The 23,875-nt window shown below is 44.7% G+C and overlaps 1 pseudogene; it reads left to right on the top strand.

Annotated features, from left to right (window-relative positions):
* Window positions 1-1,900: 1,900 nt before the first annotated feature.
* LOC104682599 lies at window positions 1,901-2,522 on the top strand (annotated as a pseudogene).
* The last annotated feature ends 21,353 nt before the right edge of the window (window positions 2,523-23,875 follow it).

Below are 23,875 nucleotides of genomic sequence, written 5' to 3'. Positions count from 1 at the left end.
AAAAGAAAAAAGAAAAAAAGAGTGATACATTTTATGGTGTGTCAAGTGTATTTTTTTAACTCCAGAATTTCTGCTTGATACTTTTTAATTATTTTCAATCTCTTTTTAAAATTCATCTGATAGAATTCTGAATTCCTTCTCTGTGTTATTTTGAATTTCTTTGTGTTTCCTCAAAACAGGTATTTTGAAGTCTCTGTGTGAAAAGGAATCCCGTATATCCAGGATTGGCCCCTGGTACCTTATTTAGCTCACTTAGTGAAGCCATGTTTTATTGGATGGTCTTGTTGCTAGTGGATGTTCGTCTGTGTCTGGGCATTGAGGAGTTAAGTGTTTATTATAGTCTTCATTGTCTGGGCTTGTTTGTACTTGTTTTGTTTGTTTGTTTGAGACAAAGTTTCACTCTTGTTGCCCAGGCTGGAGTGCAGTGGCACGATCTCGGCTCACCGCAACCTCCACCTCCCAGGTTCAAGCAATTCTCCTGCCTCAGTCTCCCTAGTAGCTGGGATTATAGGCATGTGCCACCACGCCCAGCCAATTTTGTATTTTTAGTAAAGACAGGGTTTCTCCATGTTGGTCAGGTTGGTCTCGAACTCCCGACCTCAGGTGATCCACCCGCCTCGGCCTCCCAAAGTGCTGGGATTACAGGTGTGAGCCACCGTGCCTGGCTGTACTTGTCTTTCTTTGGAAGGTTTTCCAGGTATTCAAGAGGACTTGGGGCTGGGTGCGGTGGCTCACGCCTGTAATCCCAACACTTTGGGAGGCCGAGGTGGGTGGATAACCTGAGGTCAGGAGTTTGAGACCAGCCTGGCCAACATGGCGAAACTCTGTCTCTACTAAAACTACAAAAATTAGCTGGGCATGGTGGCACATGCTTGTAATCCCAGCTACTCCAGAGGCTGAGTTCAATTGCTTGAACCCAGGAGGCAGAGGTTGCAGTGAGCTGAGATCATGCCACTGCACTCCAGCCTGGGTGACAGAGCAAGACTCCATCTCAAAAAAAAAAAAAATCGAAAGAACTTGGGTGTTGTTATCTAAGCCATGTCCGAATTAGAAGGCACCCCAAGCCCAGTAATGCTATGGTTCTTGCAGACTTGTAGAAGTACCACCCTGATGATTTTGGATAAGATCTGGAAGAATTCTTTGGATTACCAGGCTGAGAATCTTGTTCTCTTCCCTTACTTTCTCCCACCATGGGTACTGTGCTGGTTCAGACCTGAAGACAGCACAGCACTGGGTCTTACCCAAGACATACTGTAACCACTACCTGTTTACCACCTATGTTCATTCAAGGGCCTGGGCTTCTACAGGGTATGTCCTTCACTTCAAGGTGGTAAGTTCCCCCAGGCCCCAGGTGGGTCCATTGGTGTCATCCCAGGACCAGGGACTAGAATTAAATACCTTAGCAGTCTACCTGGTTTCTATTATACTGTGGCTGAGCTGGCACTCAAACCTCAAGATGCACTGCTTCCCACTCTTCCCTCTACTTTCCACAGGCAGAGTAACCTCACCCTGTGGCTACCACAAGCCCATGGGAGTACTGCTAGGCTACCACCCATGTTCCCTTAGGGCCCAAGGGCTCTTCAATCAGCTTGTTGTGAATCCTGCCTGGCCTGGGACTCATCCTTCAGGGCAGTGGGCTCCCCTATGGCTCAGGACAGACCCAGAAATGTCATCCAAGAGACCAGTCATGGAATCAGGGATCTCAAGAGCCAGTTTGGTGGTGTAACCCCCCTGTGGCTGAGCTGGTACCTAAGGTGTAAGAAAAAGTTCCCTTTTGTGCTTGGTGAATTGGAAGTATATTAAAAAGCTCTTCCTGTCTGTGCCAGGGTGGCATGTGGTCCGTGCCAGGTGGCATGTGGTCCATGCCATGCAACAGAGATACTCAGGCTATGCCCTTAAGATGACCAAGTGTGAGACAGCAGCACTAGAGATGGAAGAGACCCCCAACATCTAGCTCTTTGGGAAGTGGAACACTGATGATGTGCAGATCAATGACATTTCCCTGCAGGATTACATTGCAGTGAAGGAGAAGTATGCTAAGTACCTGCTTCACAGTGCAGGGCAGTATGCCGCCAAGCATTTCCACAAAACACAGTGCCCCATCTTGGAGCACCTCACTAACTCCATGATGATGCATGGCCACAATAATGGCAAGAAACCCATGACCGTGCACATTGTCAAGCATGCCTTTGAGATCATCCTCCTGCTCATGAGTGAGAGCACTCTTCAAGTCCTGGTGAATGCCATCATCAATAGTGGTCCCTGGGAGGACCCCACATGCATTGGGTGAGCCAAGACCATGAGATGACAGGCTGTGGACATGTCCCCGCTGCATGGCATGAATCAGGCCATCTGGCTGCTGTGCAGAGGCACTTTTGAGGCTTCCTTCCAGAACATCAAGACCATTGCTGAGTGCCTGGAAGATGAGCTCATCAGTGCCACCAAGGGCTCCTCCAACTCCTATGTCATCAAGAAGGATGAGCTAGGATGAGCTACAGCATGTGGCCAAGTGCAACCACTGATTTCAAGCTGCTTCCCAATAAACCTGTCTGCCCTTTGGGGTGGCTCTACCAGAACAAAATATATATATATATATATATATATATATGAAGAAGAAGGAAAAGAAGAAGAATATGGACATTTTAAAAAATCCCCTTTACTTTTCTCAAGCAGAAGGAGTTTATTCCCATAGCCACTACAGCTGGGAATGTGCTGAGTCTCACCTGAAACCAAGTCTCAAAGTTTCACCCAAGGCCCATGGTGTACTGCCTAAGTATTGCCGCTGGTTATCAGGGCCCAAGGGCTCTTTAGTTAGCATGCGATGGGTCCTGACAAAACTGGGTCCTACCCTTCAAGGCAGTGGCTCACACCTGTAATTCCAGCACTTTGGGAGGCCGAGGCGGGCGGATCATGAGGTCAGGAGACTGAGACCATCCTGGCTAAAGCAGTGAAACCCCGTCTCTACTTAAAAATAGAAAAAATTAGCTGGGCGTGAACCCGGGAGGCGGAGCTTGCAGTGAGCCAAGATCCTGCCACTGCACTCCAGCCTGGGCGACAGAGTGAGACTCCGTCTCTCAAAAAAATAAAAAATAAAAGTCCTGCTGTCATTGTCACATATGTTCATGGTGATTTGCCAGGTATGTCTTTTTCTTTCCTTTTTTTTTTTTTTTTTTTGAGGCAGAGTCTCACTCCATCACTGAGGCTGGAGTGTAGCAGTGCCATCTCAGCTCACTGCAACCTCTGCTTTCCCAGGTTCAAGCAGTTCTTCTGCCTCAGTCTCCAGAGTAGTTGGGATTATAGCGATGTGCCACCATGCCTGGCTAATTTTTGTTTTTGTTTTTGTTTTAGTAGAGACAGAGTTTCACCATGTTGGCAAGGCTGGTCTCGAACTCCGGACCTCAAGTGATCTGCCTGCCTTGGCCTCCCAAAGTGCTGGGATTACAGGAGTGAGCCACCATGCCTGGCTGAAAGTTATGTGTTTTTCTTTTCGTGTTTCGGATTTCAAGACCCTTCTGTGTATCCTTTGGGCTTAGACATATTTCTCTATTTAAAGAAAGCCAGGCCAGGTGTGGTGGCTCACAACTATATTCCCAACACTTTGGGAGATACCTGAAGTCAGAAGTTCGAGACCTGCCTGGCCAACATAGTGAAACCGCGTCTCTTACAAAAATTATCCGGGCTTGGTGGAAGGTGCCTGTAATCTACCTGGGAGTCTGAGGCAAATAAAGGAAAGAAAGTTCAAAATAAAGAAAGAAAAAATGTTCAAAGCAAGAAAGATCAAAAGAAAGTTCAAAAGAAAGTTCAAAAGAAAGACAGAATGTTCAAAATAAAGTTCAAAATAATGTTCAAAAGAAAGCTATGTTCAAAATAAAAGTATATTGATAATTAGTTATAATAAAAGTCAGTAATCTTATATAAAGTATATAAGATTAAATTTTGTCCTGAGCATATTTTATTAGTGCCTTTCTATTCCATGCTGCCTAGGGAGACTAGATATAGCAAGACCACTGCTTCTCTGAGCTTGTGCTAAATTTTATTTATTTATTTATTTAGAGCTGGGGTCTCGCTCTGTCACCCAGGCTGGAGTGCAGTGGCATAATGATAACTCACTGCAGCCTCAAACTCCTGGGCTCAAGCGATCCCAAGTAGCTTGTACTATAGGCACACACCATCATGCATAGCTAATTCTTGTTATTTTTTTTGGAGATGGATCTTGTTATATTGCCCAGGCTGGTCTCAAAGTCCTGGACTCAAGCAATCCTCCTGCCTCAGCCTCCCGAGTAGCCGAGATTACAGGCATGAGCCACTGTACCCCACCTCATGGTACATTAAATGTCTGTTCAGAGGACTGAACAACTGCACTGTGGGTGAGAGACAAGAAGGATGTCTTCTTAGATTTTTTAAAACTTTACACATGTGCTTGGCATGGCATGCCTGGGAGCTTTGAATTCAGGTCGGTCATTCCTTTCCTTGTTAGATGGCTTCCTCCACCATAAGCCATCTGCAAGCTAGAGTCCCAAAAAAGCCAATGGTGTAATTTAGTCCGAGTCTGAAGGTTTGACAGCCGTAGGCTCCAAGGTCCGAGGGCAGGAGAAGATGGTTATCCTAGCTCAAGGAGTGAAAGATCAAATGTGTCTTTCCTGTCACCTTTTGTTCTATTTGGGTCCTCAGCACATTGGATGAGGCCCACCCACATTGGTGAGGGAGATGTTCTTTACTTAGTCTACTAATTCAAACATTAGTCTCTTCTGGAAACATTCTCACAGACACACATAAATAATGCTGCTGTTGTTGAGACAGGGTCTGGCTGTGTTGCCCATGCTGGAGTGCAGTGGCACAATCTCAGCTCACTGCTGCCTCGACCTCCTGGGATCAAGTAATTCTCCCACCTCAGCCTCCCAAGTAACTGGGACTACAGGCATGTGTCACTATGCCCAGCTATCAATAATTTTTTTTTTTTTTTTGTATTTTTTGTAGAGACGAGGTTTCACCATGTTGTCCAGGCTGGTCTCAAACTCCTGAGCTCAAGCAATCCGCCTGCCTCAGCATCCCAAAGTACTGGCCACTATGCCTGGCGTGAGCCACCGTGCCTGGCCAATAATGTTATCTGGGCATCCATTAACCCAGTCAAGCTGACACATAAAATAAACCATCACAATACAGGTCAAATCATTTTGCATTCTCACCTGCAACATAGGAAATTACCTCTTTTTCCACAGTCTCACTAAAAAATAGGAAATTACCTCTTTTTCCACAATCTCACTAAAAAAGTATATTGTTTAACATTCATATGTTTGCCAATCTGACAGGTGATAAACAAGATTTCTGTGTATTTTTCATTGACCGAAAACTTTTTCTCTCAAGAAAAAGGACATAATTTCAAAGTACAATACAGCCCTTTGAATAGAATACATTTAGATTTATGCAAACCTCACTACATGTTCACATTTTTATTATTTTTCTCTAGGCTGATGAAGACTTGTTCACAGATCAGCATCAGTCTGAAGAATATAGAAACCATTGCTCTGGCCAGTGCTTCTCAACCACACAGATAATATAATAATATTTGTAAGCACTCTGGGGTAGAAGGGTGAGGATGCTCATGACCAAAGACAGCAGGCTCAAGAGTCTGACCACCCCACGACTCTGCCTCACCACCCCAAAGAGAAGACCTTTAATATTTCCACACATCTGGAATCCATACCTGTTGCAAATCTCTGTATTAGAAACCCAACCCAGTCCGTGATACATGGATTCTCGTTAGTGTCCATCTCAGAAGTATGCCTTTTCCTTACATTGAGTTAGGACTACATCTTCCTCTGGGGACTTTTGTCCTCTAACTGCAGTAATACTGAAACAGCTTAAAAGGACAAAGACCAAATCGTTTTCAAGCCCCATGAAGCATTTCAAAAGTTCTACTCACATCTAAGTTTTTTTCTGTCTCTCTCCCTTTTTTTTTTTTTTATTTGAGACGGAGTGTCGCTTTGTTGCCCAGGCTGGAGTGTAGTGGCGCGATCTCGGCACACTGCAACCTCCGCCTCCTGGGTTTAAGTAATTCTCCTGCCTCAGCCTCCCAAGTAGCTGGGATTACAGACACCTGCCACCATGTCTGGCTAATTTTTTTTGTATTTTTAGTAGAGATGGGGTGTCACCATGTTGGCCAGGCTGGTTTCAAACTCCTGACCTCAAGTGATCCGCCCACCTCAGTCTCCCAAAGTGCTGGGATTACAGATGTGAGCCACCGCACCAGGCTCACATCTAAATTTTTAAAAATTATAAATTATATGCTATTTATAATATAAGTATTTTTATTTGCCCTTTTAAATAAGGCTTATGCAGTACGTTGCCTGTCCGATTTTAGGTGTGACTATGTGTTTTGCTTTGACCAATGAAATGTGAGCAGAAGTTACTTGTGTCACTTTCATGCTGAAGTTCCTCTTTTCCTTTGTCATAGCAACCAGTATTTTTCCAGTTAGCTGCTCCATCAGCCTGGGTCTTGGAGTAGGAACCACTATGTTGCAACAACCAACTCCCCTGAGAAACGAACCGAGGTTGTTTCAAGCTACTGAAATTTGGTGGTTCGTTGTTAGTGTAACATAACCTAGCCTATCTTGACTAATAAAGTGAAGAGTCTTTAATTTGGCTCTATATTATGGAGACCCCAGATTTTGATGCAATTGAAGACATTGGAAAAGTATTATCTTTGAAACAGCACAGAAGTACCAAACTATTACTCTGTAACTGAGAGAAAAACATGTATGATCTATGGAATTAATATCAGCTTACAGGTCAATTAAGTTGTTAATTATTCATGAAATCATAGGTTTTCAGGGCTTGAAGGATCTTGGAGATGACCAAGCCCAGTACTCTATCCAACACACAGTTCCCCTATACACCATACCCAGAGCTTGGTCTTCTAGGGTCTTATTGTAAACCCCCACGGATTGACAGCTTATGGCACACGAGGCAGTGTGCTCCATTTCCTGATATCTCTGTTTAAATATGCTTTTCTGCATAGCAAGTTGACGTCTTTCTTCCTCATATTGCAATGCATTGATTATGGGAGCAAACTTAACCCCTCATGCTATAAAGCCCTAATATGCCACCTTCTCATCCTAGTGAAATATACCTGGTTTTGTATGGTATTCCTCAATGTCATTCCAGATCATTGTCTTTCCCAGTCATTGACCTGGGGTCCACCTGTATGTCTGGTAGACCATTCTTCAGTCCGATAAAAAAAAAAAAAAACCTCTGCGAGGCCGGGCGTGTTGGCTCATGCCTGTAATCTCAGCACTTTGGGAGTCTGAGGCAGATGGATCATGAGGTCAGGAGATAGAGACCATCCTGGCTAACACAGTGAAACCCCGTCTCTACTAAAAATACAAAAAAATTAGCCAGGCATGGTGGCGGGTGCCTGTAAACCCAGCTACTCGGGAGGCTGAGGCAGGAGAATCGCTTGGACCCGGGAGGCAGAGGTTGCAGCGAGCTGGAGATTGTACCACTGCACTCCAGCCTGGGCGACAGAGTGAGACTCCATCTCAAAAAAAAAGGTCTCTGCATTTGGCATGTGCTGTTCTCTACTCCCCTTCCTTGTCCTGCCCTCAACTCCACCACCTCCCAAACTGGTTGCTGGTAAAATGGAAGCCCTAGCACAGCAAAGCAAACCCATAAAAAACACCTTTCATGTGACAGTTGTCTAAGAAATCAAAGCCTCATCAAGAAGAGTGGCTAATATTTAGGTCTGGAACTGTAATAATCAAAAAAAGGACAATTCCCTGAATTTTCCCTTCAGGGAGAAGTATTGGAACAATGGGCTTATTAATTCCAGCTGAATTAGTTTTGGGACCAAAGCTGTCTGAAACCAGAAAAGGGAAACCAGCTGCAATGAATTCCAAGAAATATCAACATGTGTGTACTTCTTAGAGGGAAATTTCCAGGGATTTCTGGGAGCATTTTGTAGCTTCAGTGCTTACATATGTTTAGTGTATGTAAGGCAAAAGCTTAACCCAAAATACTCAGAAATTGACACAGTGAGTCTTTTCTCTTTCTTTAAAAAAAAAAAAAAGTGTCCTATTTTTTCCTGATTTATAAAAATACATTATCATAGAAAGTTTAGAAAATACAGAAAAATATACAAAAGTAGAAGTTAAGTCAGGGCAAATACTCTTACAATAAATTCTTTGTATTATCCAATAGATAATGGTATACTTATTAATTGTCATGTTTGATGTAAAAATAATAATAATGGAGCCAGGTGCAGTGACACAAAACTGTAGTACCAGCTACTCAGGAGGCAGGAGCAGTAGGGTTGCTTGAGCCCAGGAATTCAATGCTGTAATGCACTGTGGTCATACCTGTGAGTAGCTGCTACACTCCAGCCTGGGCAACACTGTGGGGCCCCATTTCTAAAAATAAAAAATTTTTTAAACTAGGTTGAAAATTACTTTGATTGTGTTCTTAAATTCTGTTGAACAGAATTTAGAATTCTTAGAAATTTAACTCTCTTCTTCCTGCTAGAATTATAGAATCTATGTTAATTTCTTGAACTTACAAACAAAGAAATCAAGAATAATAAACTCCATGATTGTTTCATCGCTGACCAAAATGTCAAAAAAGGTTTCCAGCTAGGCTTTTTTCAGCAGCCCATAGAAAATATTTATGGTCATTTCAAACTCAACATGTTTAAAAACTGAGTTCATCTTCCACTCAAATTTGAAGTTCTTCCCAGTCATGCCATTTTTTGGAAGAGACAAGTAATGCTATTTTTCTGGCCCACCAGACTCACAACATCAATGCCTGCCTCTCTCTCTTCTTATCAACATATTCAAGGGCCTGGTGTGGTGGCTTATACCTGTAATCCCAGCACTTTGGGAGGCCAAGGCAGGAGGATTACTTGAAACCAGGAGGTGAAGAACAGCCTGGGCAACATAGCAAGACCCCCATCTCTACAAAAAAAAAAAATTACAAATTAGCAGGAAATGGCAGTGTGCACCTATAGTCCCAGGAACTTGAGAGACTGAGACAGGAGGATAACTTGAGTGCAGTAGTTGGAGGTAGTAGTAAGTTATGATCGTGCCATTGCACTCCAACCTGGGTGGCACAGCAAGACCTTGTCTCTGAAATAAATAAAGAAGTCATATTAAAGAAGATAGCAATTCTTTTTTTCGGGGGAGGGAGGCGGACAGAGTCTCGCTCTCTCACCCAGGTTGGAGTGCAATGGTGTGATCTCGGCTCACTGCAACTTCTGTCTCCCTAGTTCAAGTGATTCTCTTGCCTCAGACTCCTGAGTAGCTGGGGCTACAGGCATACAACACCATGCCCAACTAATTTTTGTATTTTTTTTTTTTTTTTTTTTTTGAGACAGAGTCTTGCTCTGTCACCCAGGCTGGAGTGCAGTGGCGCGATCTCGGCTCACTGCAAGCTCCGCCTCCTGGGTTCACGCTATTCTCCTGCCTCAGCCTCCTGAGTAGCTGGGACTATAGGCACCCACCACCCATGCCTGGCTAATTTTTTGTCTTTTTTTTTTTTAGTAGAGACGGGGTTCCATCATGCTAGCCAGGATGGTCTCAAACTCCTGACCGCAAGTGATCCACCCGCCTCAGCTTTCCAAAGTGCTGGGATTACAGGCATGAGACACTGCACCTGGCCAAAGAAGATAGCAATTCTGTTGATTCTTCCTTTAAACCCTCTATAGGATTCCAGCCCTCCCTTTGAAATTTCATGCCACAACCTTAGGCCCTATCAACTGAGAAGCTATTAATAAAGGAGAACCAGAATTAATCTTCATCCAGCTGCCTTCATTATTCTTTCTAAAGTATCCTTGTTTTCAGTCCTTTTTTCTTTACAATGTGTGTTAGCTCCAAATTGCTTAGTGACTCAAATCAAAACTCTTTGGCCTAATGCCATTCACCCAAAAACTGTTGATTTAACTACTCTGTGCCAGGCACTGTGCTGGGCAGGAAGGATACAATGGTGACCTTAACAGACAAGATTCCCTGCGTCATGGTGCTACAATCTAGTGGGGGAGACAGATAAAAAAATTGAACAACAACAACAAAAGCAACAAAATAAATATTTTACTTGCGACAAGTGCTCTGAAGCACATCAACAGAGCGCTGCGCCCAAGAATCACAGAGACAGTCTACTCTTGCTGCTGTGTGAGGTATAGATTAGAGGGAGTTGAAAGAGGACATGGGAAGAACAATAAAAAGAACCCTACCATCGTCTGTGTCTGAGCAGCAGATGACAATGGCCTGGATCATGGTGATGGCAATGGAGAGGAAGGGACATGGTCATGTTAGAGATGTAGTTAAGAAGTAGAAGTGATAGGACTGGCTCATGGATCTGATACAAGATGGTAGTAAGGAAAAAAGCTGAATCAAAGATCATGTCCTGCTTTCTGGTTTGAACAATTGGGTAGATGGTGGTGCTAGTTACTGAGATGAGAAATATAATAGAAGAGGGGATTTGGGGATTATAATCAAGGGCCGTGCAGGGTGCAGTGGCTTATGCCTGTAATCCCAGCACTTTGGGAGGCCAAGGTAGGTGGATCACCCTGAGGTTAGGAGTTCGAGACCAGCCTGGCCAACATGGTGAACCCTGTCTCTATGAAAAATACAAAAATTAGCCAGGTGTGGTGGTGCATGCCTGTAGACCCAGCTACTTGGGAGGCTGAGGCAGGAGAATCACTTGAATCTGGACTTCAATGATTCTCCTGCCTCAGCCAGAGGCAGAGGTTAGAGGCAGATGTTGCAGTGAGCCAAGACTGTGCCACTGCACTCCAGCATGGGTGACAGAGTGAGACTCCGTCTCAAAAAAATAAAAAACAAAATAAAATCAAGGGCTCCACTTTTGGACATAACCAACTATATAAGGAGCAGAACCAGCTCTGGCATCACAACGATAGTAGTGGCCACAAGGAAGCATGTTCCTGTGGTCCCTCCCTTTAAGCCCAGCTCTCCCAGAGAGAACCCAACCCTCTGAGCAGCCAGTGGTTGATCCTCATCCCAGCTGGGGACCCCGTTTAGAGAAGCTTTGACCTCGGCCTATCAAATTTGTCTTCTGCTGCTTTACAGGAGGTTCCAACCCTCCAGAGCAGAAAGAGATGTGACCAAAATACCTCCCCAGATTATTGGGCAGGAGGGACAGGAGAAGGAGATTTCTCCTGAAGATGCCCTAGTTTAGCAGGGCCACCCTCTCTTATAACTGCCTGTGGAATAGAAAGAGGGGAGCCCCCAACTTCCATGGTTCTAAGAGTGGGATTCTAAGAAGTCCCTTGGAAGCAATTTCATCCAAAAGGAAGCATTGCCATGCCCCTCTCCATCCAGTGCTCTCTCGAACAGGAAGAGGTAGGTCTGACTCACATCTAGAGGAGGTGCTCTCCCTGCTAGGAGCAGAGAGAGGCAAAGTCAGCCCCTCCTGGTCCACAGCCATATTGAGGCTGAGTCCCAGCACCCTGTCCTGTCTAGTGTTGTTGGCCAGGGCCTGCCCATGGGAATAGGGCTTCTGGCTGGATGACTTTCCTCCCACCCCCCTAGGTGGCCCTCCCTGGACAAGCTGAAGCAGATCTGCCTCCCTGACTGTGACGTGTTGGGTGGCCCCTAGAACCTGTCCCAGGCTGGCTACTCTCACCTCAGGCACCATGGCGAGGCCCTCACCTTCCTGGACAGAGAGATTACTCCCTGCACTGCTGCCATTATTACTCGGGCTGCCCAGATCAGGCAAAACTCATTCTCTGAGGCCAAGTGCTCAGTCCAGCCAGAGAACATCAGAGCTATCTGGAGCTAGGAGAGACAGCTCGGCTGCCCTGCTTACAGAGTCAGCTCCCTCAGGTCCAGAGCAGCCCTTTCTCTTGGGTTGGGACAGGAGACGTTGGACAAAGACAGGAACATCTGCCACCTGAGGCACTCCTACTTTTTGCCTTCCACCCTAGTCACTGACACCATCCAGAGGTAGCTATGGTCTGACCCTTCATCATGAGGGCAACAAAGCTGCTCACAGGAGGTACCTGGGAGAACGCTCTTGACTGCTACTCTGACTGGGAGCAGGTCACCAAGACCCAACAACCACTCTTGTTGCAACCACACTTCCAACTCCACCCAAGATGAACACTTTGGCCTTTGGACTCCTTACCTCAATCATCACTAGGATACCTTACTTCCTGACCTCCTCTGAGTCACCCCAACCTCATGGGCCAATTCTGTGGATATCAAAGAGTTATTGCCAAGTGTAAAATGATTCCTGGGATGATCTGGGACTTGACTATCCACTGCCTGACCAGCGCCTTCCAGAGCAGGTCTCCTGTACTGAGAAAGCGAATCAGCCTTCATCAGTGACCTGTGTGTCCCCAGCAAGACTCCGACAAGACCATGCTCCCTGCTATGACCAGAGACCTGAGTGTATCAGTCAGGGTCCTTCAGAAAAAGAACCAGGAGGATGTGTGTGTATGTGTGATTATAATAAATATATTATATATGTATGATGTATCATAAGAAATTGGCTCATGCAATTCCCAATATCTAGAGGCTGGCAAGTCCCAATATCTGGAGGCTGAGTCAACAAGCTGGAGATCCAGAAGAGCAAATGGTTTAATTCCAGTGTGAGTCCTAAGGCCTGAGAACCAGGAGAAGTGATGGCATAGTGCCTGTTCAAAGGCTGGCAGACTCACTTACCAGGAAGAACAAATGCTTCAGTTTGAGTCAAAGGCAGAAAAAAGCTAATGTTCTAGTTTGAAGGTAATCAGAAAAAGGAATCCCCTTACTTGGAAGAAGGTCAGCCTTTGGTTCTATTCATGCCTTCAACTGATTGGATGAGACCCACCCATGTTAGAATGAGCAATCTGTTTTATTCAGTATACCCAATGTAAATGTTAACCTCATCCAAAAACACCCTCTCCAAAACATTCAGGATAATATTTGACCAACTATCTGGGCACCCTGTTGCCCAGTCAAGTTGACACATAAAATTAACCATCATACCTGAGGATGCAGACTAACTACCTCAACACCCTCTGAGATGAGGGTATATGGGGGCCCAAGAGGAAAGAGTCTAAAGCGAAATACATTAGAGCCACCGCAGAACCGCAGAGGGATTAGATAGTGGGCAATGCCCTACCCCAACCACCCCAATAACTCACTAGCTCTAGTTTTGATATGCTGACTTTGAGAAACCTATGAGTCCTCCAAATGTCACTGTCAAGTAGGCAGTAAAATGTTGGAGCTAGGCAGTCAGATGAGAGAGAGGTTTGAGACACATATTTGGGAATCAGCACAGAACATTAAATCAAAGGGTAGTAGGGCCAAGTGTGGTGGCTCACATCTGTAATCCCGGCACTTTGGTAGGCCAAGACAGGGGGATTGCTTGAGCTCAGGAGTTCAAGACCAGCCAGAGCAAGATGGTGAAACCCGTTCTCTATAATTAGTTAATTAATTAATTAAGCAAACCATTAGAGCTAGTTCTCTATTTAAAAAAAAATCAAACCAGTAAACGTAACACAAAAATAAATAAATAATTTTTTTAAACCAATAGGTAAAGATTATAGAGACAAGAGAGAAGAGGGTCCAGAATGGATCCCTGGAGAACTAAACCATCTGAGATTGAATAGGGGAAGATGGATATAGATAGGTGAAGAAAACTGAGAAATGCTAGGGTAAAGGGAGGAAAACCAGGAGAATATGGGGTCACTGAAGACAAGAAAACAGTACATTGAAAATGATTGTACCAAATACTACTGTGAGGTCAAGTAAAGAGGAGAACATACAAAAGCTCATGCTGTTTGACCATTTTTATTTTATTTTATTTTATTTATGTATTTATTCACTACTGTTCAGAAGGCAAGACCATTTTCAAACTTCTACAGTTTGGTTCCATTTCCCCTAAATGACCTGATCTCTTGTTGAATTCTAGCTGGAGTCACACATCCCAGTTTGCTAAGGGCAGTTCTCCAAATAGTCATGTGCTCATGTCAAAATGTAATTTTTAAAAGTAGTTTTATTTATTTTATTTTCTCTTTATATATTGTTTTTTTCTTAAGAGGTCACACTGAAGACCAAATGTAATTATTAATAGTGCTCTCTTTCATTATCAAAAGTGCATTCATCTGCATGATAAATTACATGGTTACCCTCTTTCTAACACAAGCCATTTGTGCCAGGTGAGTAGGAGTAACTTTCCTCCCAATTTCTGCCATTCTTCTTCCTCTTTTGGGGCTTCTTCCCAGGGTGCTCCCCTGATACCGGAAATGCTTCTGCTCCTTTCTGACAAACTCAAGTCTACCTCTCCATGCTTCTTCAATTCCCATCCAACCAATGGCCTACTCTTTCTCCCTCTTTATTTTCTTAACAGTGTATTTTTATTCCAAACAATGTCCAATTTATAGAAAATTTGAAACCATAGAACAAAAGACTTTTTTCTCCTCATCTATTTGAGACTAAGTTGCCAACATGGTGTTCGTGGCCCCTAAATACTTTAGCATTCTCTTATAAACAAGGACATTCTTCCTACCAAAATCAGGAAATTAACACTGATGCACTGTTACAGTATAATTCTCAAACTCATTCAGGTTTCACTAACTGTCCCAGTAGTGTCTTTATAGCAAAAAAGTGCAGTTCAGAATCATGCATTACATTTATTTGTCATAGCTCTTTTAGTCTCCTTCAACTGAGAACATTTCCTCAGTTTTTTTCTTGACTCTTGTGACTTTCTTGACCCTTTTGCAGTTACAGACTAATTGTTTTATAAAATATCTCTCAACTTGGGTCTGTCTCATGCTTTCTAATGATTAAACTCAGGTTATGTATCTTTGACAGAAATACAAAAGAAGTCGTGTGTTCTTCTCATTGGATTCACACTTCAATATGTCCTATCACTAATGACGTTAACTTTGATCATTTCATTAAGGTAGCATCTACTGTGCTTCTTGGCTGTAAAGTTACCCTTTTTTCCTTTGTAACAAATACATGTTTTGTAAGGAAGAACTTTGAGAATATGTAAATTTTCCATTCCTCTTCAAAACTAATCTTTATATCACTTTATATTAATAGGGACTCATGAATTATAAATTATTCAATGGGTATATTACTATCAATGGGTTATATTACTATCATTATTAAGTTTGATGTTCAGATTGTCTCAGATTTGGCCAGCAGGAAATTTCAGGCTGGTTTCAGTGTCCTTCTTTGAGCACTTTCTTACTTTCTGACACCAGAAGCTATCCCAGACTCATCTTTTACTTTTCATTTATTAACTCCTAGAATCAACCAGTTCTCTTAAGGGGTCTTGGTTCCTGCAAGTGAAGAATGATATTTAGAAAGCAGGATTGGGGCCAGGCATGGTGGCTCATGCCTGTAATCCCAGCACTTCGGGAAGAGGAGGTGGGTGGAACACCTGAGGTCAGGAATTCGAGACCAGCCTGGCCAACGTGGTGAAACACTGTTTCTACTAAAAATACAAAAATTAGCCAGGCGTGGTGGTGGGCACTTGAAATCCCAGCTACTCGGGAGGCTGAGGCAGGAGAGTGAGACTCTGCCCCCACCCAAAAAAAAAAAAAAAAAAAAAAACCCACACACAAAAAGCAGAAACCCTGGCTGGGCACGGTGGCTCATGCCTGTAATCGCAGCACTTTGGGAGGCCAAGGTGGGCAGATCACGAGGTCAAGGGATCAAGACCATCCTGGCCAACAGGGTGAAACCCCGTCTTTACTACAAATACAAAAATTAGCTGGGCGTGGTGGTGCGTGCCTGTAGTCCCAGCTACTCGGGAGGCTAAGGCAGGAGAATCGCTTGAATCTGGGAGGCAGAGCTTGCAGTGAGCCGAGATCGCGCCACTGCACTCCAGCCTGGCAACAAAGTGAGACTCCTTCTCAAAAAGCAAACAAACAAACAAAATAGAAACAGAAACCAGAATTGGGACCAGGCACAGTGGCTTATGCCTGTAATCCCAGCACTTTGGGAGTCTAAGATGGAGGATCGCTTGAGGCCAGGAGTTCAAGACCAACTTGGCCAACATAGCAAGACTCCATCTCTTTTTTTTTTTTGAGACGGAGTCTTGCTTTGTCGCCCAGGCTGGAGTGCAATGGCGTGATCTCCACTCACTGCAACCTCCACCTCCTGGGTTCAAGTGATTCTCCTGCTTCAGCCTCCTGAGTAGCTGGGATTACAGGCACGTGCCAGCACTCCCGGCTAATTTTTTGTATTTTTAGTAGAGACTGGGTTTCACCATGTTAGCCAGGCTGGTCTCAAACTCCTGACCTCGTGATCTGCCCACTTTGGCCTCCCAAAGTGCTGGGATTACAGATGTGAGCCACCATGCTCAGCCTGACTCAATCTCTATTTTTTTAAAAATAAAATAAATAGAAACCAGTATTGGGCATCATTGACCTCAGGCCCTCTCAGGGCACAGAAGTAGGGAATATAAGGATATATGTATACACATACACACAATCATACATGCATTTACACTTATATTTCTCTACATATGTAATAAAATATAGATCTTATTAGTTTGTTTATTGAAAACCATGACTTCATACCAATACTTCTCATTCCAACCCAACACAGATTTCATTTGAGTTTTCTGTCCATAGTTTATTTTTTTGAGATGGGCTGTTGCTCAGTTACCCAGGCTGTAGTGCAGCCTCAATCTCCTGGGCTCAAGTGATCCTCACACCTCAGCCTCTTTCCTTGAGATGGCATACAGGTGCATGCCACCACACCTGGCTAATTTTTTTTGGTTTCTGTAGAGATGGGATCTCACTATGTTGACCAGGCTGGTCTGAAACTCCTGGTCTCAAACAATCCTTCCACCTCAGCCTCTTAATGTGGTGGGATTACAGGAGTGATTTGTTAACTCTCTTCTCCAAGTGCGAGAAACTTTGCTCCCATTATCCTTAATATTATATATTTACATACACATCCTTGGAGATACCTTTCTTTCCCCACTGGGACTCCAACATCCCGTGGCAGACTACCTCTCTGCTGGGGCACCCCTCACTGCACTTGGACTCTGACACCCTGGCCTGGACTTGCCCCTGAATGTATGCTTTCTGATCCTGGTCAGGTTCTGGCCACCACAGCTCACCTCCACCCCACTCATAGCTGCCTATCTTGCTTGACCCCGCCCCTGATGACTTTTGCACTTGAGTTTTCAAGGAAGGAAAAGAGGAACTGTAACTTCTCATTACTTTTAAGCACTTCCATTTCACTTATACTTGGTCATTCAGAAATTAATAGTTATTTCTACTATGCACTCTTCTTAAATTGTGTGATGCCTTTAAAGAGCACCTTTTCAGTGAGATTGGACCTATGCTGGGAATACAGGTCCTTTTTCCTGTCCACCACACTTCTCTGTTTACCCAGAGTTGGGAAGGCTGCAAACCCTCCCCCTGCCTCCCTCCTAGAAGGTCTCTGGCTGAAAGCTCTGTCCTGGCAGGAGGAAACCAACTCAGCCTCCAGTTCTGGCCTGGCCTGATAGTCTGCCCAGTGGCCAGGCCAGCTCTATCAGTTCTGTGCACAGGGATGCCCTGTAGGGAGGGGGAGGGAGGAGGAGGAGAAGGAGCTGTCTGCAGGGCCCCAGGCCTTTGCTGTGCCTCACTCCCCACACCTCAGAAGAATAAAGTACTCAGCCCAGAAGAAAGATTCAGGCTTTCAGACTGGTTTGTTAGAGAAACGACATTCAAAGGTTACTCATGAGGCACTTAACAACCTGTAAAGGAAACTGGATGACTAAGGGAAATTACAGGATGGCTCCACCCTCTCACTGAAATGACATGTTCATTTGAATGCTTGGGTAATTTCACAACAGGCAGTGCTGGCAGGGAGCAGCTTTTCCTCACTGAAGATGGAAATAAGGGTCATTGCTAATTTCCTTCCCCTCTCCTTCATTACCTGCCCAGCTCTCTGCTGCCACCAGCCTCCTTCCACGGCTTTTCTTAGATGTCTAAGGCTTCATACCTTAATAAATCAATTTACTCAGCTGTGTTCTGGGCTAGGTGAAAAAGAAAAAAAAAAAAAAAAGAAAAATCAATGTATTCACACAAGTGGGACAATTGCAGACAAACTGAGTAAGAAAAAATAAATTCAATTATGCAGTATTTGAGGCTTGAATTCCAGTAAATCAACCAAACTTCTTCCTCCTCCCTTCAGGTAAAAGCATTTGTGTTGACACAGCGCCGCCTGATGGCAACTGGAATCTTAGCAGGAAATATTCACCTTACATTCCAACGTTATGCTGCTCCTTTCACGCCTTTTTTTTTTTTTTCTTTGAGACGGAATTTCGCTCTGTCGCCCAGGCTGGAGTGCAGTGGTGCCATCTCGGCTCACTGCAACCACCGCCTCCCGGATTCAAGCTATTCTCCTGCCTCAGCCTCCTGAGTATCTGGGATTACAGGCGCGTGCCACCACGCGCGGCTAATTTTTTGTATTTTTAGTAGAGACGGAGTTTCACCGTGTTAGCCAGGGTGGTCTCGATTTCCTGACCTCGTGATCCGCCCGCCTCAGCCTCCCAAAGTGCTGAGATAACAAGCGTGAGCCACCGCGCCCAGCCATCATTTCACACTTTTTATTTTTAAATTTCAGTTCCCTTTCAAGCTCTAGACTCTTTCATTCAGAATCCATTCTCTGTGTGCTTATGGTAGATGCTAAAGGTCTAAGAAAATATAGCCACTTCATGTCTAGTGTGGTGGTTCTTAAACTTGACCTTGCTCAGGCTGGAGTGCAGTGGTGCAATCTTGGTTCACTGCAGCCTTGACCTCGTGGGCTCAGGTACTCCTCCTGCCTCAGCTTCCCAGGTAGCTGGGACCACAGGCGGGAGCCACCACGCCTAATTTTTGTTTTGTAGAGACAGGGTTTCGTCATGTTGCCCACATTGGTGTTGAACCACTGGGCTCAACAATCTGCCCGTATTGGCCTCCCAAAGTGCTGGGATTGCAGGCATGAGCCATTGCCCTGACTGAGAAGGTTTTAAAATGCAGACTCCTAGGCTCTGCCCTGCAAAGATTCGGAGTTGGTGGGTCTGGGGTATGTCCCAGGAGCTTGTGTTTAAACTCCCCAGGTGATTCTGAAACAAGGAGTTCACAAATCACATGTTGAAAGGAACTAAAGATGGAGAAGGAGACTGGAATTTGCAGTCTGGAATTGTTATTGCAATGTAATTTGGCAAATGCCACAAAGTACGAACAGGGTCCCTGAGAAGGGATGCCTAATCAGATTAAGGAAAAGAATAGAGCAAGCTTCCCAGAAGGTGAGACTCTAGATGAATAAAAGTTGGTGAGATGAAGAAGGGGAGCAGGACAATCAGACATAGGGCATAAACTATGGAAGGTAAGAGGGCATGAAACTCCATGGGCCCTGTGAGCAGTGCGGGAGGCTGGAAGGAAGGAGAATGTGGCAGTGTCAGAAAATGAAGGGCCTGGGGCTGGGGACAGTGGCTCACATCTGTTATCCCAACACTTTGGGAGGCCAAGGCAGGAGGATTGCCTTGAGGTCAGGAGTTTCGAGACCAGCCTGACCCATATGGTGACATCCTGTCTCTACTAGAAATACAAAAATTAGCCAGGTGTGGTGGCGGGCACCTGTAGTCCCAGCTAATCAGGAGGCTGAGGCAGGAGAATCACTTGAATCCGGGAGGCAGAGGTTGAGTGAGCGGAGATTGCACCACTGTGCTCCAGCCTGGGAGACAGAGCAAGACTCTGTCTCAAAAAAAAAAAAAAAAAAAAAAAAAAAAAAGGGAAAACAAAGGGCCTGGAATGCCAAGCTATCTTTCTCCCCAAAGATCCAGGGAATGCAGAAACTTTTAAGCAGGAGAATGACTTGAGCAGATCTGCATTTTAGGAAGATCTCTCTTGGCAGCAATGCTGAGGGTGCAGGACATCCAGCTTGGGTGATCAGATGTCATTTTCTAAGGGAAGGACAGGGCTGGAGGCAGGGGGTCAAGGAGAAGTAAAAGAGACACAAAAGGGAGGCTGGGCGTGGTGGCTTACCCCTAATCCCAGCTACCTGGGAGGCTGAGGCATTAGAATCTCTTGAACCTGGGAGGTGGAGGTTGCAGAGAGCCGAGATCACACCACTGCACTCTAGCCTGGGCAACACGGCGAGACTCTGTCTCAAAAAAAGAAAAAAACAAGAGACACAAAGGGAAAGAGGAGGCCAGGCATAGTGGCTCATGTCACAGGAGGAAGAAGTTCAAGAGAGGAGACCGTAGTTAGTAACAATGTATTGTATACTAGAGCATTGCTAAGAGTGGATTTTAAGTGGTGTTCTCACCACACAAAAAAAGAAATGTTGGGTAATGTATATGTTAATTAGATTGATTTAGCCATTCCACAATGTAGACGTATATCAAATATCATGTGGGACACCATAAATATATACAATTTTTATTTGTCAATTAAAAATTTTTGAAAAGGCAATCATTTTAGAGTTTTCCCAGCTTGTAGCCATGAGGGCTTACATGGGTGTCTTTACGTCCACAAGAAGAGAGGCACTGAGCAGGCAAAAGGACAGGTGCCCAACCCACAGCTTCTGCTTATTCCCTTCCTTCCCCTTGACCAAGCTGAACTTACAGCCTGACCACAGAATGACCCAACAAAGCTAAATTTAATTGCGTTTGGAATCTAGAAGCAGACTCAATTTGATCTCCAAACCTCCCGAGAGCAGCAGCGTACCCAAGGCCATCTATCGTGTGGAGTGGATAAGGGAGTGTGTCTTCTTTCCTTTTGTCAGGGAGTTCTGGGGTCTATGTTCACTTCCCAGTTGTCCTTGACAACCCTGTTTTACGCTGGACAGCAGAGTGGGAAAAGCACTGGTCAGGAACCAAACGAATTACCGAATTGTCTGACACTGTCGCTTAAGCTGGCTGTCTCTCAGTTTTTTATCTGTAGAACAGGGATAACAGGGCCTGCCCCTAATCATTGCTTGGTTGGTCCAAGGATGAAATGAGATAGTGCTCTCAAAACTGTAAAACGTGTCGGGTGCGGTGGCTCACGCCTGTAATTCCAGCACTTTGGAAGGTGGTGGCGAGTGGATCACCTGAGGTCAGGAGTTCAAGACCAGCCTGGCCAACATGTTGAAACCCCGTCCCTACTAAAAATGCAAAAATTAGCCGAGCGTGGTGGCACGCACCTGTAATGCCATCTACTTGGGAGGCTAAGGCAGTGAGCCCAGATCGTGCCACAGCACTCCAGCCTGGGTGACAGAGTGAGACTCCGTCTCAAAAAAAAAAAAAAAAAAAAAAAAAAACCAAACCAAAACAAAACAAAACACTGTAAAAAGAATATAAGATAGGTACAACTAGGAGCTGCATTACCGGATTTAGGTCGGGAGAAATAATGCGGGAATGGCGCCCCCTTCTGTGCAGCTCAGGAACTGCAACACACACTGGAGGCAGCCTTCATCCAGGGTGGGGTCCGAGACTCAGGCATCACCAGGCTTAACTCCTATTTCAGGTCCCCTCCCTGTCCGTCGTTTTATGACTTTCCTCCTGGTTCTATTTGTACCACCCTCCCCTCAATTTGATCTCCAATTGGGCCTGGCATCTTCACAGCAACTTAGAATTCTCAACCACGACCTTCTATCCCCACTTCAGGGCTCCATTAGTCACAGTGGGTCTTTCCTGCAGGAGACTCCAGCTGAGACATTTAGGCCAGATGAGCTTTTTTTTTTTGTTTTTTTTTTTTTTTGAGTTTCACTCTTGTTGCCCAGGCTGGAGTGCAATGGCGTGATCTTGGCTCACTACAATCTCCACCTCCTGAGTTCAAGTGATTCTCCTTCCTCAGCCTCCCAAGTAGCTGGGATTACACGTGTCCACCACCATGCCCAGCTAATTTTTGTGTTTTTAGTAGAGATGGGGTTTTACCATGTTGGCCAGGCTGGTCTCGAACTCCTGACCTCAGGTGGTCCACCTGCCTCGGCCTCCCAAAGTGCTGGGATTACAGGCATGAACCACTGCACACAGCCTAGCTTCTAACAGAGTCACTTTTCTTTCTCTCTCTTTCTCTTTCTCTCTCTCTCTCTCCCCTCCCCCTCCCTCCCTCCCTCCCTCCCTCCCTCCCTCCCTCCCTCCCTCCCTTCCTTCCTTCCTTCCTTCCTTCCTTCCTTCCTTCCTTCCTTCCTTCCTTCCTTCCTTCCTTCCTTCCTTCCTTCTTGCCAATTAATGCTTGTGTTGACCTGAAAGGAAGAAGCTGAGGCAAAATTACTATAGCGAGTTTATTGGGGTCAAGGTTGAGAACTGCAGCCTGGGACACACTTTCAAGTTGCCTTGGGGAGTGCTCCCAAGAACAAAAAGAGAGCCTCAAATTTTTAAAGAATATAAGACGAATCAGGAGAGGGGGCAATTACAAAGTTGATCATTAGGAATTCTCATTGGTTTACAGAAATGACAGTGGTTTGTGATTGGCTAGACTTTGTTGAACTATAGGGTGTATGGCATTTTATGGCTAATTGGCATCAGTTAGTCTAGAGTCTGCATAGCAAGAGACTTCAAGAGATCATTATTTAGCTTGAGAAGGAGTGAGATGTGACTACAGTTACATCCCAGTGCCTCTCTGGGCCTGATAATGTAAAGGGGTTCAGATTTCTCTGATAAAAAATTTATCTTTTTTCAGTGGCTCTCGCCTGTAATCCCAACGCTTTGGGAGCCCAAGGCAGGCAGATTGTTTGAACTCAGGAGTTCGAGACCAGCCTGGGCAACACGTCAAGACCCCACTGCTACGAAATGAGAAATTAGCTGGGTGTGGTATCATGCACCTGTGGTCCCAGGTACTGGAGAGACTGAGGTGAGAGGATCAATCACTTGAGCCCAGGGGGTTGAGGCTGCAGTGAGTCGTGTTTGCACTGACCTGGGTGACAGAGCAAGACTGTCTCAAAACAAACAAACAAACAAAACCTTTCCTTTTCCCTCCACACTTGGTAAGAATGGTTTTTCACCTGCTTATCTACAAATTCCGTGACATTCTCAGGAAAAGTGAATTACAAGCCCAAAGCAAAACTGCAAAGAGGGCAGGTTTGTCTGGAGGCTCCTTCCCCCACTTTCTTTTTTTTTTTTTTTTTTTTCTGACTCATAAGTAAAGGAGAAATAAAATCCTTTACAGATAAGCAAATGCTTAGAGATTTTGTCACCACCAGGCCTGCCTTACAAGAGACCCTGAAGGAAGCCCTAAACATGGAAAGGAACAACTGGTACCAGCCATTGCAAAAACATGCCAAGATGTAAAGACCATCAAGACTAGGAAGAAACTGCATCAACTAACGAGCAAAATAACCAGTTAATATCATAATGGCAGGATCAAGTTCACACATAACAATATTAACCTTAAATGTAAATGGACTAAATGCTCCAATTAAAAGACACAGACTGGCAAACTGGATAAAGAGTCAAGACCCATCAGTCTGCTGTATTCAGGAGACCCATCTCACATGCAGAGACATACATAGGCTCAAAATAAAGGGATGGAGGAAGATCTACCAAGCAAATGGAGAACCAAAAAAAGCAGGGGTTGCAATACTAGTCTCTGATAAAACAGACTTTAAACCATCAAAGATCAAAAGAGACAAAGAAGGCCATTACATAATGGTAAAGGGATCAATTCAACAGGAAGAGCTAACTATCCTAACTATATATGCACCCAATACAGGAGCACCCAGATTCATAAAGCAAGTCCTTAGAGACTTACAAAGAGACTTAGACTCCCATACAATAATAATGGGAGACTTCAACACCCCACTGTCAACATTAGACAGATCAACGAGACAGAAAGTTAACAAGGATATCCAGGAATTGAACTCATCTCTGCAGCAAGCAGACCTAATAGACATCTACAGAGCTCTCCACCCCAAATCAACAGAATATACATTCTTCTCAGCACCACATCGAACTTATTCCA

The sequence above is a fragment of the Rhinopithecus roxellana genome, chromosome 16, assembly GCF_007565055.1.
Source record: "Rhinopithecus roxellana isolate Shanxi Qingling chromosome 16, ASM756505v1, whole genome shotgun sequence".
NCBI classification, from domain to species: domain Eukaryota; kingdom Metazoa; phylum Chordata; class Mammalia; order Primates; family Cercopithecidae; genus Rhinopithecus; species Rhinopithecus roxellana.
The sequence above is the reverse complement of the archived record's forward strand: the minus strand, read 5'-3'. Positions and strand labels throughout refer to the sequence as shown.